We start from the raw sequence: 13,249 nt of genomic DNA on the forward strand, positions 1-13,249 counted from the left end.
GGAGTAGTAGCAAAGACGGTTTAATATCTTTGGTTGTAGCGTTGACAAACAACCCCATTCTGCCAATCAGCAAGATGGTGTAGTGACGGGGCTTTGCACCAGTCGGTCCCTGATTGGCCAACGTGCTGTGTCAATCACAGCGGGCGACGCTGATTGGCTCGGCCTTCTGAGGGTTTCAGTCCAAACGCTTAGAATGGGAATGAGGCCAGACTCTCCCTCGGAATGAAATGAAATGCACTTTCGCGAGAGGCTGGTTTACGAGGCTAAGCCATTATGCCTTCCCCTCACTGATACTACTTAAGTCATCTATACAGTGTTCAGCTGCACTCTTGAAGACAATTTCAGATATTATTTTCATAAGGTTCAAAATTCTTTGTTCGTTTGTACAATTGTCAAATTGAATTGTCAAAACCATGGTAAGCAATCATGCTAGCTTATTATCGTCATTTCACAAAATAAACTTGTCATTTTTTGTCACAATTTTTACAAAAAAGAAGAAAAAAATCAAAATATTTGAAAGCTGATTTAAAAACAGGTGAACTGATATGCCATTGGCTTCTATGTGCATGAGAGATTATGACACGATGCTGATATTATATTATATTATATTATTATTATAGTTTTCAAGACAACTGACATGAGGCTGAAACAGAGAGTAGTTAAGTGCTTCAGTTGACCAAAATAACCAAACAAATCAAGATATCTGCCTCTTGTCCCTGGAGCTCGATCTGTTCTTTAATTTTAAAAAAGGACAGATCCGAGGGACAGCTACAGCCGTGGACCGCCCACTAAAATTGTGGACTGTCTACTTTATGCCAAGTCATTACATGGCTGTTCTGCCATTGATTTTCTTTTACGTAACATACATCAATTCAGTTCAGTTTCAGATGTCTAGACATTTTTCAACCTGCTAGTAATCAAAACCATGACTGACTGGGAAGTGTCTCCAAGTTTTTCCATGACTTTGATTTCATTCCACATGAGACACGTAAACCTCCTCGGGAGACACTTGTCTCCTGAATACAGTAGGAAGAGGAACTGATCCTCCCACCTGATCGGGGATTCCTGCAGATAGACGAGACTGAACTCTTGCTGTGGTTACTTCCTCACTTCACTCCTCCTCTACATATCCAATTCTGTCTCATCTACTACTGTTCAATCGTCAGCTTAAAAAGAGGACACAGGTAAAGTGATTTCAAAGGGAAGAATAATGATACGGTGAAGAGGGAAGGGAGGGAGGGCGGGTATTGAAGTGAGTGTGTTTTTCAGGCTTGTGACTGTGGTTGAGGGATACATTGAGATCAAACGGCTCATGATTGTGTGTGTGTGTGTGTGTGTGGGGGGGTGTCCCGCCCCAACACTCCCACCCATCACTGCAACAAGGCATCGGTGATGTCAGCCCCATCAAACAGCGTCAATGAACGCAAGGGACTTTGCCTCAGCATGAGCAAAGAAACATGTTCTGACTGGAGCTCTTTCACTGGAGCTGGGCAACATCTTGCTTTCACTGCAAGGAAATATAAATATATAATATCTCTTCTGATGATATATTGCTTATTTATTTCAAACAAAAGGTTGAAAAATGAAAACCCAGGTAAATAATGATTTAATAAAACACAATAGAGTCAGTGATGAGAATAAATACGTATCTATCCTCCCTCCCATGAACCTTTTTATGTGGCCTACAGTAGAGTGAATATGGTTCGTGACCATGAAGATCAACAAAATAATGCTGCAAGGCCCTTTTCATAGACGCATGTTACATGAAATAAATGCTGAATGAGACCTGTGTGTAAAAGTCATAATAGGAGTGGCACTAGTTTTATTTTGAAAGGGTACGGTGTGCACAAGGTGAAACAGCTCAAGGTCCTATTTGCAGTTGGTTTTGTTGGAAAAGTGCTGTAATTCAACTTTATTGAGCCAATGTTAAGCTGTAAAATGGATGTTCTCATGTCAGATGAGGATACAGTGTAAACATTTTTTCTCTATGTCGTGCTGAAAAGATGACTAGAAAAATATACTGAAGCTCAGCTAACTATGAATGCAAGCATAACACAAATGGCTAAATCCAACTCTTTATAACGGATGTAATGGCAAAAGGGGACAAACTCAATGAATATCATTAAACCTGTGTTCAATTCTGTGTACTAGCTAGTTTCTAACTTACATTGAAGTCACATGTCTGAAACCAAAACAAATTTAAAGATGCTAAAATGCTGAGAACTGTGAGTTGGGGTGATAATTACCAATGGGTTCCTCACTATGAGTGACCCCTGTCGCATCACCCACAGTCATTTGAACTTTTGCTAATGAAAAATATCGATCGGGGCGGCGTTTTGCTACAGTTTGACTGTTCAAAAGTGGCAGCAGAACTCCACATGAAAGGTAATCAATCATGAAACTGATGCAAAATTTAATTGGGGAATGTGCAGAGCAGACGGTGAGAAGGAAAAGGGATACGAACCAGGTACCAAGTATTGGGCAAGCAGAGGCTCTGTTTGTAACTATACAGAGCTGGGGTCTTTGACTTACGAACCTGCTGTGTGTTTGAAAGCTGTTTTGACTTTGACCGATTGAGACAAATTAAGCATCTGATGGAGGTCATGATATGAAGTTGTATTTCATCATAGTATAGTATTGTGTTGCAAGAGCTGATGAGTCTCAACTATTTAAGTTCACTTCCAGTTCTGTGAGGCAAAAAAAAAGTGCAGGCAAAGATTTATTTCTTCCAAGACAAACAACCAGCAGTTCTTGCTTGTCTCAGCAAACAGCGGGAAGGAAACAGATGTGAGGTTCTTCTTTTCTGACGTTGTCTTCTTTGTCTTGTCTCTGGCGGTATCGATCGGATGCTTCAGGATATGGTAGAAAAATTATGTTTGAGGAAGGCTCAAATAAAAGCCTCCGAGCCAATCAGAGAGCAAACTGTATCTTACAGTGTAACATGTCTTCAAAAGTTGAGTCACTTCTCTTCCAAGATGGGAAAAAAAAACAAAAAAAAATTCCATCAAGCGGCTGGCACAGCGCAACACTCTCACTTCCCTTACAGCTGCAGATGATGCAGGTGATAACTGCAGTATGGGGCCCCTGTGAAATGCGTAAAGGTATGTGGGCATATATATATATATATATATATATATGTGTGTGTGTGTGTGTGTGTGTGTTTGTGTGTATAAGCAGAGCCAGTGGTCGGCACCTGATCTCGAGCTTCTCTTTCATCCCTGCATCTGTGGCAGGCTGCCACGGGCCCATATCATTTAACACACTACACCTGTTGGGATGAATTTGATACCTGAAGATAATGGATTTGAGTTCAAAGAGGAGAATGTGGACAGGAAACTTTTCCAGAGGTCATATTTCATGAGCAATCTGCGCTGATGCAAACACACTGACCCATCCACCCACGTGAGTATTCGTAGGTTATGGACAAAGAAACACACACGCACAAAAAAATACACAAACATGTGCACAAATACATTACTGTAAAAGCAGGTTTCACATCAAGCCTGGACATGAAAAGGGGAAACAAACCACTTCAGTTATTTCAGATAATGCATGATCTTTTCTTCTTTTACTTGTGTTCAGTATGAAGTTAGATTGTAGGAGTGGCCTATTTTGCATCGGCTGCTAAAGACTTTGAATGTAATCCCAAGTTCAGACCACATCACAAGGACATTTGGACGCATTGGACACATTTTGAGCACTTGCAGAAGTTGATGCAATTACTACCACAGGGAGCACTACAGCAAATTCATAAATGTCGGACTGCTCTGAAAATTTTATGTGGTTCTTATTTGTAAAAAGCTAATATGTTTTCTCAAAAGGATTCAGTTTCTCCCTTCCCCTCAAAAAAAAAGAAAAATCACAGCCATCCAAAGCAAGATTTGCTGGTTTGATCCGCATTCAGATCTCAATGCTTATTCAACATTTCAAAAACATTTTCTGGTATTAAAATTACAAATTAAACTGAAGAGTACAGGCTGCTGACTTGGAATCCAATTCATACTGGGTGTAAATTATACTGAGTCTAATTGGATTTGGAAATACCCATTTCTACCGCTGCTGTGTGTCAACATTTTTGTAAACACTGTCGGACCGTGGTAAACACTAACTGCAACTGCAACTGCAACGGAAGTCATGGAAATAATCCACCTATCACTATCAGTTTAGGTGGTGTTCTTTTTTTTTTTTAATTGGCTTTCTTTGGGTCCACTGCTACTGTGCTTGAATTGGGACTAGTTATTGGATGAGTTTTGACTCTCCTTGGATTCCTTTCACTGAGTCATTCTTTGAAAAGTCATTTATGCACAACAGGTTTGGTTAGTTTACCACAGGTCTGTTTCAAGTCCATGGTTTCAGATCCTTGAATACCTCCACTGTGGTACTGTGGTTTGACACAGTGCCTAGTATGAATTACTATTATCTGACATCAAAGTAATTAAACTCTTTCTCAAACCAACATTTCATTATAAATAATCAACAAAACTGACACGCATTAAACTCACAACAAGCTGCATGAAAGAAAGCACACAAATCATAACTTATTACAGATGTTATATCTGTTCTAGCTGGCCCAAAGAGCAGTGTGGACTGAGTCAGAAAAGGAGAGAGTAGCCTAATGCTGGGAGCTGCAGAGTACAGAAACCTAATGGATCTGCGGGTCAGATTTATTGCAACTCATCCCCTCCACTGCCATAGGAGAAAAAGTTGACTGGACCTCTCAGACTCCAGAGACTATAATTCATTCCACACCATGCTCCATTTTATCCAGCCAGAGTACATTGGTGAGTATTGGGCTCCATTTCTTTGGCCAATGAAACATAATCAGTGTCTGCCAGGACTAAAGTCGCACTGTATTCTTTATGCAATGTGATGATAATTTTGGCCTTCCCAGAAGGTCGATTAGCTGTTTGTTTTTCGCCTATGGCTGGGAGATTGTTAAAATCATAGAGGATGTTTGGTTTTGATGTAATTAGGGATCATAGTTTGCTGTTATATTTTAGGTGTATTTCCCTTTGCTCTAATCCGGAGCGCGATGACCGGGTAGGCATGATGTTTGAACAGGTTGACAGTGAGCACACTTGCTGTTGCGTGAAATAAGCTGGTGACATTTCAGCGGGGGAACAGCCTCCTCAGCTACTCAGTCTTGTCGATTGGCAGAGAGCTAAAACAGTTTGACATCATGCTGTTTACTTTCTGTCCTCCAGTGATGTGGTTGCCCGGAGGTCCAGCTCTTGACACTTTATTAATATTACAGTGACTTTCATAAAAAAAACTTGGCCAGCAGTAAATCTTGCAACTTTTTAGGCAGATCTACTTGCCAATATTTTTCTTCTCCCGATTGGTTTTTAAAATGAAAAATGTGTTATGGAAAAAGAAATCAATTTACAAGCATGTCTAGGAGTTGCATTTCAAAAATAAAGATAAAAATATATAGCCCTGACAGTAAATAACAAATGTTTACCTTATCAATCAATCTACCCCTAATCACTTTCTTTTTTGGATTGTTTAACTGTACCTACCGTTTCCACAGCCCACCAACACCAATTAATGAGCCTAAATAACAGTAGGCTACTAGCTAGACCCAGTTGAAAAAGCTACGATTTCTAGCCAATTTCTAATATAAAACACTTACAATGTGCTTCTCAACCACTTATAAATATTTGATTTTGTCACTTAATGAAATAAAAATGGCTGAAATGCTAACCAATCTTTGGTTAACAAGTAAGTCTGATCATTTAAGTTTTGCTTCAGTCAATTACAGTAATGTCTGTAAGAGCTGTGAAATAGAGCTGTTTGTCCATTCCAACAAGAGAAAAGCTTTCCTCCATCACATTGTATTCTTGAATTACCACACCAGAAGATTAGTATGGTGACATTAGCTAACATTAACGTGCTAGCCTGCTTGAATCACATTGCAAAAACCTATCTCTGCTGACATCTTGGAGATTATATGTTTGGTAATTGTACAGAAACTTGATTTGATCATGTTTGGGTTAGTGGTGTGACTGAGAGTTATTGATCTGAATGCTAATGTTGGTATAAATTTGATAAAATGCAAACCAAAACCAAACACAACATGGAGGGTGACAGTTTGTGGCACTAATACGCCTCAGTTAAGCTAATGTTTATAGACCAAAACACATCTCTGTTTGTCTGCTCTTAATGTCTCCGTAAAGGTTCTCAGTCATCCAGGTCATCTTATTCTTGTGGAGTTTTAGTAAAAAAGCAACAGTTGCTTTTTTACTAAAACTCCACAAGAATGCTCCTAATGTCATTGAGCTTTCAGTCAGTCTCCTATAATAAAGAGCACCTACCCTTATCTTTAACCTCTCTGTGGGTTGCGGGTGTTAGTGGTTTTGGAGGGGTCGTCATCTTCATCATTACAACCGGCTGTATGTATACGATGATGATGATCTTTGCTTTTATGGGCTTTGGGTATAGGGTGGCCATATCCGGCTTTAGGCCGAACAGTCCAGAATTTAAATGCTCTGTCTTTTCCAGAAAGAATTCCAAGAAAAAGATTGTCTGAAAAGCGGGGTCAAGTGATTATCTGATATTATTGATTGAAAACGTAAACAAGCCTCCGTGTGCTATCTACGTCATATAGTCACATTAACAAAACGTTAAAATGCCAAAAAGGCAGGCCTCATTCAATCAGTAATGTTTTTTTTACTAAAAGCAGCAAAGAAGACTTAGGTACATGCGTATTGTACTCTTTGTCGATGTGATGTAGACGTTACTGAAGTAAAAGGGACCATTGATAGGCATGCTAAGAGCATACAAGCAAACATAAAAGCAGCAGACGAGCTGGTATTCCTTCCCTGAAGTCATTTTTGCAACTGAAGTGCATATTTTTTATCTATGTGAACTTAATTTGCACATTCTAAGACCCTTAATGTTCTGCTATGGGACACTGTATACTTTGCAAGACAGGTTCATCTCACTTGTCAGTTTTTGAAACAGACACCGCAGTGTATTGAATAAATACAAATACTGTGACTGAATGCTTTATGCCTTGTCAGGAACATTATTCCTCTTCTGTTACACACATCATAAAATGCCATAGATTAAAGTGTCCTTGCAATGAATAGTGTATCTCAGAATCACTGTATCATGACACCATCATTATCATTGACAAAATTGTATTGCAGTGGCACTAGAGAACACAGAGTAGAGTCCTATGTTGTTGCAAATAGCCTTACTTCATGCTGCAAAGTACCCTCCTTAGGTGTTGTGGAAAAGCCCAATGCTTGATGAACGTAAACATTGAAGCTGTGTTTTTGTAGAAAACAGCCAGTTGTTCAGTAGAAATAATTGGGCTCTACAACATAGTACCATGCAACAGTTGAGGCACGCTTGGTATGTCTTCCGTCCACGGTGTGGACTACTGAGAGAGACAGCACATCTGAGCCTCATTTAGAAATTGATTTTTACATGTGGCCTTGAACGTTCGAAATGTCCGTCTCAAAACCTTGTCGGAGCAGGGGGAGAGGTAGTAGGGAGAATCAATTCAAATTAATTTCAGAGATGAGGTGTTTCTGTCTATTACTTTAAGCAACTCTCATTTTAAACAGATCCTCTGCCTGTGAGGCAGTCCTGGAAAAAAAAAGTGAAAACATGATTGCTTTCTTCAGCCTAAGAGGGGGATGGAATAATTCACTATCCGAATTTAGAGAGAGTTGCAGGAGCAGCTTAATGAAATGAAAACCTGCACCTTCTTGTGCGTGATCAAGCTCTGGCACTGAGAAATCTGTTCCGGTTAGCACACAAACAATGGCCCGTGCACACACAAAGATGAACATCATTGTGCTGTTGGGAGATGGTGTTGCTGCTCGTGCTTACATCTCAGCAGGCACCAGGAATGAACTTATTTCTTGCTGTAGGTGTTATTTGAGGTGGTGGAGTTATACTAGCTGTGTTGGTGCTGACAGCTTAAATTACAGTTGTGCTTTTCCTTGCCATAGTCCATTTATCTGCCAGGTGAAGAGATGATTCTGGACAAGTGCTGGGTTGTGACTCTGTAATGATTGTTACCAGTAAACTATTATTTTTATGATTTGTTCAATAGTATATGCACCAATGAAAGGTTAGGACTTCACAAAGTCCTTAGGTATTAATTATCCAGTTAGGTCTGATCAAGAATGCAGATTCTGACTCTTCAAACTGTGTGGTAAAAACTCAGGAGCTATGGTTCCTCCTGAGGATTTGAAATGGAAGCTAACTAATGCCACAAAGCACAGGAGGCTTTCGAAAGCTACAGTATCAGCTCACACTGTGCCATTTCCACTGTTGGAAATGTCACTCAGAGATGACTGTTAAAGGCAGCCGAGAAAGTAAAAATAAGTAAAAACCCTCACATGAGACCGCACGCGTGTTTTTCTTGCTGGTTTACTTCTTTCATTCAGCTCGACTTTTTGAATACTACCGTTCAGTCTCACCAGAGCTGATTGCTCTCAGGCTGCATGGCCACAACAAAGGACATCTCCACAGAAACCAGGAGGACACGTGGAGAAGGAGGAGGAGGAGGAGGAGGACAGGCACAGGGACGAGGGAAGAACATGGATCCTGACAAGAAAGACTGATGAAGGAGATCATATTTCTCTTTTGTCATCATGAGCATTGTGAGATCAATGTCAAACAAGATCAACATGTTAGAAGCACTAGCCCAAAATCTGTGGGACTTCCTTGCATGCTTCATAGAGACGTGGCTTTCAGACAAATCAGGAAAAGGGATCTGCAGTCCAGACGCTGACTGTTCTCCATCCATTCAAACATTTCTGGGAGTTCTGACACATCCACCCACCAGTGACTTCATCCACTCTGTTACAATGAGACCTTGCACCCCTCCAAATCATTTCCACTTGTACATTTTCCTATTCAATTACCCTGCACTTAGAACCGTGTATGATTTTGTAGTCATTTTTACTTTTTTTTTCCACTTTCATAACTGTGAGTTGTGCAGCTCTGCAATACAGCAATTTCCCTGCAGGGATCATTAGAATTTCTCAGATTTTTATTCATTCTAATCCTGATTCAAGAAACACAAGCTGAAGCTTTCGGAGGGACCCTCGTGATCTGATCCCCCTGACTTGAGCATTATTGAAAATTTGTGGATAATTCTTAAACATGCAGTGTGTGAGGGAGTAAAAGTGTAAAAAAAAATATCTCAGAACTTGAAGTGATCAGCAAAGAAGGAGCTGGTGAACATTCATCATACAAGAGCAGAAAGAACACACTTTCACATGCCACAATCCAGTTATCTTTCCTGATTTATTTCGGTGATTAAATATCAAGTTAAAAAGAAATGCAAGATACCCATGCCTTTTTTTCTGTGCTTATTTTATCTTCAGAAATAAATAAAATATGGCATTTGCCCACAAGATGCCCAGTTTTTTCTATTATGCCGGAAGAAGCTTTCACACCCTTAAGAAAATCAAAACTGTTTTACTCAGAGAACATTTATTGAAATTCTGTAAACCTTTGTTTCCTTCCAATTAATTTGTGGAAATCTGTGACGGGGCATCACCTGGTGATCATCAAGCAGAAACAAGACTTTTATTAGATAATAGGAAGAAAATATGTGAGGAAAATATTTGGGCTTTGTTTGTTCAGCTACGCTGTCAACACAACAATGACCTCTCATGTCAAAGCAAGGGGACTGGAAAAGCAAACAACACGTTATCCAGAGGCTCCGCTGAGGATGAACTGGTTAACAGAGTCATTCTGCAGCGTGGAACAAGCATGGCACTCAACAAATGGGCCAGAAGTATGCACTGTAGTCTTTCCCTCTGTTGAAGTGGCAACAAGAGCCCCGAGGTCAGTCAATCCATCAACAGCCCAGACAGATGACTTACAGCCCCGACAAAGGATTCAATCTGCTCCAAAATACTATGAGGGTGTTTGGTATACAGAAAACATACATCTCGTTTTGACACCCTGTGTCTGTTTTTACCCCGACTCCAGGAGGCTGTTATTTTTTCCATCTTCGATCATTGTGATAACATCTATGGACCCGCTCCCTGGTGTCAAATAACACCGGAGGGAGACCTGCTGCATAAACATCAAATGAGCCAAAAAAAATGTGTTTCAGAGGAACAAAAGCTAATTGGAGGTAATATGACACCGGCAACGGCTCAAGCGTAGCATGGCAGGTGTACAAGCGCTAACACACTCCCACCGCCACTGTCGCCTGCCAGGCGCTGGTGATTGACATTACGTTGTTTCCCAGACCACAACAATGCCAGCAGGGTCCTTACTATTCCGTGCGCTCTCAAAGGCTCAAAGGCGCCTTCTGGTAGCCCATAAAACCCCATCAGGCTCCAGGCCCTGCAGTCATTCAATTAAGAATTTACTGGGCTATTGATTTCACCACAAGCGAAGTGTCTCACATCTTGGAAACAATAAGGAGCCTTTTACCAGCCTCTTACCTAAAGGGCTGATGGCTCGCTCTTCAATGCAGAAAAAAGGCACAAAAAGGCTAATACACTATATTACTGTATGTCCTGTGTACACACAGAAAAAAACAGTTGAATCAAGCTTTCATCATCCATCCGTCATTTGCTTTTGTAACATAATGGTACATTTGTACTCACTATGACCTGGTAAACAGAGGTTATTTTAAGAAAAGTGGAAAAAACAAGTCCCGTGTTTCTTTTTCTGTGATTCTGTCGCTGCAGTTATAAAAGGTTTTATAAGATACATTATATTAGAGGACTGCTCCCACACATTAGGCCTAAATGTGATAACTGTAACCACAAAACCGGACATCAAACAATATAGTACAGACTCTCACAATTTGATAAGAAACATCTCCCAAACTTTTGTTGACACACAAGTAGCAGCAAGTAATGCAATAATGAATGACTACATGACTTTTTAGTTTGGGCACTTACAACTGAACAAGTCAGATTATTGTTGGTTTGAGTTTAGTAACATTTTGGTCAATGTTAGGAAATTTCCTATAAGTAGCTACAGGACATATAGATGTGATCACCAAGTAGCAGCACTATTTGTCGCATGATGGCGTTAGGTTAGACGGATGAACAGCTCAGCTAGCTTCAGCTAGTGACATTTTGTACAAGTTTTGGCCACAGAAGTGTGATTTGCATCTCGAAGGTAAGTCTGTGACTATTGAAAAACTGCATGAACGTAAACCGCATATGTAAAAACACAACATTTAGACCCCATAATTGATACATGTGGCCACTTGAGGGCAGAAGAAACAAGCTGCCTGTGAAGTTTCTATTGCAAATTCATTAGTTTTCCGTCTCTGTTGAGCTCTGGTTTTATCACCACGTATAAAGTATTTCTGAAAGGAGAAATCTGCATTTTCATGCACGGTTTTACTATCTCACAGCGACAACACACTGACAGGATTTGGCAAACACTTCCTGGCTTAAAATTCCCACAATGTCGGAGAAGTTGGCAAGTTGCCACCTGCTAAATCTTCGGCAGCCCCCTGCTGCGTTTAGAGCGACCCCATGTGGCATCGCGAAACCGAGACTGACAAAGTTTTGTGTCGTGGCTCGGCTTTTGCCAAAACTGGTTTCCTTTTGGTAGAAATCCTTCCCCGGAGGGGTCGTACAGTACGCGTACATCATCCAGCGCAGAGCTTGACAAAATACAACTGTTGATGCAACACGAGTTGAGCAGATTATAGGGGGCCAATTGAGACTATAATGAAAGCGAGAGGGGAGGAGCAGACGGGCAGAGCGAGCATCAGCCGGGGGAGCGCGGGCGGAGAGGGAGTGAGTTCGGAGAGAGAGAAAAGAGGCGTAAGAGAGTAAGTGCAGCCAGGGGAGAGTACATGTAGATGCTTAATGAATTCGGTCACACCGCCGCACAATGAAATCTTTATCCATAGGGGATGAGGCAGGGGACTTGGCAGAGCCCTGGCGTATCTCGGCAAGGGTGAAAAATAGAAATCCCACTGTCCCCTGTTGGCTCTCCCTCATGTCAGCTGCCTTGGTTACTGAGTTGCCTGCCAGCGAGCCCCCACCACTCCAGTCCTCCATCACCCCCTCCTCCTCCTCCTCCTCTTTTACTCTTTCTCTCTATCTGTCCCTCTCGGTCCAACTCTCCTTCACGCCCTCCAACCTTCCCCCTCTGCTCATTCTCACTCTCCATTTCTCCCACTGTCCTGTGATCTTTTTTCCCCCCCTCTGGTTTCCCTCTTTCCAGCTTAATATTGCACAACAATACGGCTCTTTTTTGCATCAGTGTGTAACTTTACCTTCATGTCGCACCCAGATCACCGCATGTGGTTTAGTTAAATAAAACAAGTGCACGTTGCTGCTGCTTATCAAAGTCAATAAACTGTATTCATGATTGCACAAAACACACACACAGCACAGCAGGGACGCTCCGGCTTTTAAATGAAGACTTACCTTGTAACAGGTTGTTGTACTCATTATGCACAATAAATCAAAATGGCATGGTTTTTCAAATTAAGCCACAACCAGATGATATGTAGTTTTATCACATGCACATCAACACAGAGCTGTTAATTTAAATATAAAAAGTCAAGTCAAGTCTTACCTTTTAGAAGTAGATCTTCAGTGAAACTTCTTTTCCTGCACAGCCGGTACCATGTAATGCAGTTTTCTCACTTTTTCAGTCTTTCCTCCGTGATGTGCTGGTTTTCTGTTTCATACATCAGTCTTTTCCCGTGGAGTCTGATCGCTGGGCTTTTTTTTTTTTTTTTTTGCACAGAAGTCCAACTGACCCCCCGTACAGAAGAAGAAGAAGAAGAAGAAAAGAAAAAGACCAGAGTGCAAGGAGCTGGCACCTCCTGATCCACTCCTTCCTCCTCGCTGCTCCTTCGAGCGCTCAGGGTGAGTGAAGTGTGAGACAAAGTAATCTTCAGGTGAAAAGATAGACTTCCTCCCTCCCTCCCTGCTGCACTCTGTCTCTCTCTCTCTCTCAGCGCCTCTCCCTCTGTTGCCTGCACTCACTCTACCTGCTCAGAGCGTTGCGGACGAGCTCACGCAAGCAGCTGCCTCTCCGGCTCTCCCTCTTGTGTCTGAGCGCTGTGCTGTTGCTCCATCCATTCCCTTCGTTCCTCTGCCTCTTCCTCCTTCCCTCCCTCCCTCCCTCCCTCCCTCCTTCCCTCCCTCTCTCCCTCTCTCCATCCCTCTATGGCTCATGAATGTTTAGACATGGCAATTGTAGCTGAAAGGCACCGAATTAACCCACGGGACTCAAAATACACTCCTTCGCTCCACTCACTTTTCCCCAGTTTTTCTTTTGT

The 13,249-nt window shown here is 41.5% G+C and overlaps 1 protein-coding gene across 1 annotated transcript in view; it reads right to left on the reverse strand.

Annotated features, from left to right (window-relative positions):
* Window positions 1-12,846, reverse strand: part of LOC146966800 (cadherin-20-like) — an 86,972-nt gene extending 74,126 nt beyond the window's left edge. Inside the window, exon 1 of the mRNA XM_085763149.1 lies at window positions 12,538-12,846. The gene's annotated coding sequence lies outside the window, so the exon portion shown is untranslated. The remainder of the gene's footprint in view (window positions 1-12,537) is intronic.
* Window positions 12,847-13,249: the final 403 nt, after the last annotated feature.

The sequence above is a fragment of the Trachurus japonicus genome, chromosome 20, assembly GCF_045865225.1.
Source record: "Trachurus japonicus isolate A0001 chromosome 20, Traja_1.0".
Lineage (NCBI taxonomy): Eukaryota > Metazoa > Chordata > Actinopteri > Carangiformes > Carangidae > Trachurus > Trachurus japonicus.